The sequence below is a fragment of the Etheostoma spectabile genome, chromosome 20, assembly GCF_008692095.1.
Source record: "Etheostoma spectabile isolate EspeVRDwgs_2016 chromosome 20, UIUC_Espe_1.0, whole genome shotgun sequence".
Classification (NCBI taxonomy): domain Eukaryota; kingdom Metazoa; phylum Chordata; class Actinopteri; order Perciformes; family Percidae; genus Etheostoma; species Etheostoma spectabile.
The window spans coordinates 21,004,806-21,010,805 of record NC_045752.1 but is presented as its reverse complement, the minus strand read 5'-3'; the positions used below and the strand labels follow the sequence as shown (position 1 = coordinate 21,010,805).

The 6,000-nt window shown below is 41.8% G+C and overlaps 2 long non-coding RNA genes across 2 annotated transcripts in view; one reads left to right on the top strand and one right to left on the bottom strand.

Annotated features, from left to right (window-relative positions):
• LOC116669868 (uncharacterized) overlaps window positions 1–6,000 on the top strand; it is an 827,043-nt gene that overhangs the window by 419,920 nt on the left and 401,123 nt on the right. The window lies entirely within an intron of this gene.
• Window positions 3,506–4,626, bottom strand: LOC116669863 (uncharacterized). Its single transcript, XR_004326888.1, has 3 exons — window positions 4,615–4,626; window positions 4,524–4,525; window positions 3,506–3,618 (listed from the first exon to the last, which is right to left on the bottom strand). It is a non-coding gene; the product is annotated as an uncharacterized LOC116669863 (long non-coding RNA).

The window sequence follows — 6,000 nt, the reverse complement described above, 5'->3', positions numbered from 1 at the left end:
GGGGTCCTTGGCCTGGAAAACGTTGAAGACCCCTGCTTTAGACTATTTAGGCTACATCAACACTAACAAATATTCAGCTCCATTTGTTTGCGTAGTTTTTACAATAACTTTCACTGAACACACGCACACACTGGCAAGCAACGAAATACATAGAATGCCGTTACGTAACTAGGATACAAAAAGGTAATTGTATACTGTTAATCAGATTAACAATACATTTAATAAAAATGATTATCATTACCAGGATTACACTTTTAAAATTGTAAAACTAGAAAGGCACTCAAAGAGTGTGGACCTCCGCCCAGACATGCCCTACCTCACAATGTTAATGTGAATTGCTCCCAGTCGTGGAACTCATTTTTCTGAGTATTCTGCCACTACACGAATGCAAGTCAAACACCTTATCTCACAATGTTAACAAATGTGAAAAAGGTGTGTATCTAAATGTAACTGGTTCTTTCTTATCATATGCTACACCCTTCCACCAAGTCTCAAGAAAATCAGGCCAGTATTTTTTCTTTAATCCATCCATAACCCATCTTACGACAGACAAACACACTGAACCAAAAACATAACCACATTGGCGCAGGATTTGCACATTTGGTATTAAGGCAAGGTAAGGCTTTGATAAATGTTGCACACTCTACCAGGTGAGCTTCTTACTGTTAAAGATCACATGACATGAAAATATCACTTCATGAGGTAAACATTAATATGAGTTCCCCCAGCCTGCCTAAGGTCCCCCAGTGGCCAGAAATGGTGATAGGTGAAAACCAAGCTCTGGGTATCCTGCTCTGCCTTTGAGAAAATGAAAGCTCAGATGGGCCGATCTGGAATCTGGCCCCTTATTAGGTGGATCTATGAGCAAGATCACCTCCCCTTTCTCTGCTTTGCCCATCCAGATAATTTGGCCCAGCCATTAGAGAGAGACATCATGGCTTTCAAACGAGTAAAGTGACAGTTGGTCAAGGCCACACCCCCAGCCTCCTTACTCTTAACTACTGTCCATTCACACTTCATTATCCAAATGTTCTTGTAGTCCATAGAAAAGATACACGGTTCGGTTGTTGACCTTGCTGCATTCAAACAAATGATGAATAGAGCATGCAATGCAATACAATGATTTAAGTATTTTGTGCAAGCTGTTTCCTTTTATGTGTATTGTGGCTCAGTGAAACGCCTGTTGTTTTCTGAAGGCAAAGAAAAGGCTTGGCATGCGTGCCAAACAAGCCTCTCCAGTATGTCATGGCAGAATGATGTGATACGGATCTGCTTTGCAGTGACAAAAGAGAAAATAAAGTCAGCAGTAGCGCAGTCTGTAGGGATTTGGTTTGGGAAGCGGAGGGTGGCCAGTTCAAGTTCAAGATGTACCGGGACCACAGTACTATAGTCCACACAGTCCACACAGTATTCTGCAAATGGAGAAGAACATGCACTGGTTTAAGCCATTTATTTTAACCAATCACAATCGTACTGGGGCCTTGAGCAGAACTCCTAATTGCTTGTAGAGCTTTGGTGCAGCAACCCACCATTTGGGCATCTCCCCCCATTTGATACATCAGTATGTGCCAATCAAGAAAAATAACAACATAATGAAAATAAATTCCACAAGGGGACTAATAAAGAACGTTATTATTGTTTGAGCAGCCTCTGTGATTTTGTCCTTTGAGTATTTTCAATACCTGCCAGGATACTCAACTATTTAAGTGTAATGATTTGAAAAATCAAAATGGTTATGATGAGTAATTGTCTGTGTTTCTGAGAGTTTCCCTTTGTGCACCCACAACAGTTGCTGCTCTGTGTTGGATGCACAGTGTCCCAAGAAGAAGCAGGCCCAAAATCCAATTAGGGACACTTGACTGGTGGAGCTAATTAGGGCTGGGGTTATTGTCTTCCATCTATGGATCAAGTCTCATGGACCAGTGAGCTAACAGCCCGAGCGCTCGCCCGGACATCTGGACACAACATGGGATCCATAGCTCCTATCCATAGGACCGCTAATTACCTCCTTCAATTCGTCCAAGCACTGACCTGAGTTTTGTCTTTTTTATCATCTTTTATGAACAGGGAGCCCTGAACTCCACACAGTGCCTTTCTGTTGCCTCTCAAAAAGTGAAAGGTCTGGATTTTCACACAATAAATAACCATGAAATGAGCTGGTTTGTTCTCGCTGAAGTGGCTTGGTCCTTGAGGTTATTCTGGAGGCGTGCACTTCTGTATTTGTGCTTTTCAGGGTCAAGGCTTTCTACGTGAAAAGACCTTATCAAGGAAGCAGGGACAACCTTTGTACCTAACACAAAGGTAATAACAGGACAGAAAGATGAGGCATTCAGATTTATAGAAAGACGGGGATTCTTTTGGATTTATTTCCAGCCTGCGCTTGCTTTGCTGTGTTGATCGAGTCATGAAAAAAGCAGCAGCAGATGCGTAATTCCTCAGCGTGTTGACAATGCACACATGCATGGACATGTTGGGGGGCAAAGTTTAAGAGTGAGGCAAACAAAGGCAGGCCCACTTACTCTTTCTCCTCAATCCCATCTCTCTCTGGAGTCCCAGCCAGCAACTACAATCCAGTCTTAGAGAAGTGTGGTCCAGTCAAGCGGCATAAGAGGATTGGAGCTTAGATACCACTTGATTAGGCCACAGTGAATGGAGCTATGTGCTCAGTCCCAACGGGATTTCCATGGCACTTGACTAGGGACGTATAGGCGTTAACCCAACCCAGAGAAAAATCCCATGATCTCCTGCTTTTCATTTTCATGTGCATGTGTTCAACATGGGGAATAAGCACGCCCAGGCCGCTTTAAACCCACTCACTTTGTCTGCACAGAAAAGCAGAGGGCATGCCTTTCCTGGTGGTTAAATGAGTTGTACCCTTGGAATGGGCATGGAGCTTACACTAACCTAATTACTATATGATAGAGCTGAGTTAGGAGCCACCCTAATTAATGTAAGCTTAGAAACACAACGGTTGTTGTTGTTTTCTCAAGTGGACAGGGAATTGCTATGAAATGTAGAAATAAGTCATGGATAATTTGCACTTGCATATCCACCTCGCAGTACTGTAGAAGTGTTTCAATGTGAACAATGACCATTTTACTCAGCTTTCCCGGCCTTTCTGTAAATATGTGCACTCGATTGTCTGTGTCCCCACAGACAGCCATCTTTGTAGAGCTGCAGGGTTTTGTTTTTACTGTTTTGAAAGGCTGGTGAAGTTTGACAGCTGTGCTTTCTAAAAAAGCACAGTAAATCTGTCAGTCACTGCTATGTAAAACACTGTCTGAGAGAGATCTTGAAGGGCTTGAAGAAATATGAATTTCAACCAAAATAAGCTTAGTTCCAACTACAAGACTTTTTAAGTCGCCAGTTCCCTTTATTGTTCACACTGCACAGCTTGTGGTCTTGTGACTAGTCTCGCATTGCCAGACCTTCCTGTGGAGGAAGGTCTGGCTAGTCCACACAGTCCACACAGTATTCTGCAAAGGGAGAAGAACATGCACTGGTTTAAGCCATTTCTTTTAACCAATCACAATCGTCTTGGGTGGTGCTTAGTGCCGGACGGAGCAACCGTGCCTCTACAAAATAGTCTAAGGAAGGAACTTGCTTTGGTGGAACATGCTCAAAAGTTGTTTATGTTGTGCAACAAAAAACTCAGATTGGACGGGTAGTCTAGCTAGCTGTCTGGATTTACCCTGGAGAGATCTGAGGAGCACCACCAGAGTTTAGAACAGCAACACAAAGAAAGAGGAAGGTAAAGGACATCAGGTCCCTCAGAGTGACATCCAAAATAATTTCCAGCAGCACTGGAGCAATCCTGGAAGTAGCTGACAGAACGGCGGCAGTGGGCATTTAACATGTACCATGAAAACCATGAAACCATTTTTGGTTGGGATTGACTCAGTGAGTCTTGGTGTCACGCTGAGATTGTTGGCAGAAACACCAAAACGTTATGCTAAGCATCTGTTTTCATAATGCCAAACCATTCAATTCCTAATAATTTATTTGTCATGTCATCCCACATCTCTCTCCAATCCTTTTATGACAGCTCTTCTCTAGGCAATCTAGTCTAATTAAGGTAAAACATGCAGAAAAGTATCCTAAACAAAAATGCATCACGATTCCTGAGAAACCTAACTAGTAATTATTCTTTGTAGCTTTTTGCCTTGTTGCGTATTGTTTTGGATTTCAGGCCCGCAAACTCAACATCAACTCATCAACCTTGTTTACTGAAAGAAAGAACTAATTAAACCGTTGCACACTACCTGGTTAGCTTAAAGAAACAGATATTTTTCTCAGGAAATGGTGGAGACCAAAACAGAGCTTAAAAGAGAGTGACCACCTGATGAATCCCTTGTTGTAGTTGTAAATAGGCATTTTATTCTGCCTCCTAAGTGCAAATCTCAACAGTAGTTCCCATGCTTTTACATTACATGTCATTCAGCTGACGCTTTTATCAAAAGCCACTTAGACTTGCTATATATCAGAGAACACTGACATCACTTATAGAACACATATCATAACACCACTGGAGCAACTTTGGGTTAAGTGTCTTACTCAGGGCCACATTGGTTGATGGTTGGGATCGGTTGGGAATCAAACCCGGATCTACAAAACCATAGGCATGTGTCAAACTTGCTGTTCCACTACCACCCTAGTTGCTTGACATGACTGTTGACTGTTAAGGGAAAAACAGTAGTAAGTGGCAATTGGAAAATAATGGCCTGTTTTTTTAATCTTTTGTGTTGCAATTACAGCAGCCATTTCCAACTTAAGAAACAATATGAGGTCTGCTCATGGGGATGTGCAGATCCTTTCAAGGGAGGAAACAAAATATGCCTCTCACTCCCAACTTGTAAAACACTGAAGCTTGGTCAGTGGCTATCAGTGTCAATTTTTTCCAACGGAAAAAACGCCCTTCAGTGTATGGAATGCACTCTGCAGAGCGGCAGCTCGACAGCTGCGCTGTAAAATCACGTAGTATTCAGAGAGACGATGGTAGAGAGTAGTCTGAAAGACAGAAAATCCTTGAGGATTGTGGATGGGGGAGTGGATGGGTCAAACAACACAGAACTTTCAGCCAGGAGACGGGGGTTCATGTCCCGTTATTGTCACTGAAACCTACATTTTGCAACCCCACCCGCCATCTATTCCTAAACCTAACTGTCCTTTTCTTGTGCCACATGTCAGCTAAACCTGCGTCCAGACCCAGAGCGCCAAAAAAGTGACACGAAGAGTCCTGACCAAGCCCGACTATATACAGTATGACCCGAAAGGAGACTTTTTGCGTCAATAACAAACGCCAAAGGGCAATATGTTCACATTCCTAACATCTCAGTGATTATGTAAATCTTGTTTCATACATGTTTTAAAACAAGGAATTAATCCACCAATGTCAGTATGTCTGTAGTAGTTTAATAAACAAAAGCTACTCTTTTTCAGAGTCTGAATTTCCACTTGTTCCACAGCTGCACCCTTTAGATAATGAGCCAAACTCTCACCTTTTTGGAATCAACAATCCCAGGTGAAACTGCTCTCAGCTGCTGTGAAAACGCATTTTTAGGAGTCACAACGTTTATTCATTGGTATGTTAATTCAGGTTTGCAACAGTGATTGAGAAAATATTTCACAAAAGGAAGGACAACACTGTTAAACTAGGTGGAAATTCTTCTAAAATTCCAATTTTAAGGGTTAGTTTGTTAATAAAAGGCCACATTGCTAATTTCTTAGACTTAGCTGTACTTGGTTAAAGAAGGGTTCATTGTTACCAGGATAAAATGAAAAGTGATGTTTTTTTCATTCCTTTCATTACTTTAATTAAATAACTTAACACTACGTTCGAAACTCAACGCAATCATTCATGTACAAAGCTGAAGTATGTGCAGGGTGAGTTTTACCGCTTGTTCACACAGCAGTTTGGCTCCTCGCACAGTTTTTTCATTAGAAAGAACACCAGTTGCTGCTTTACATATGAGATTAGAAAACATGCCACATATATAGATT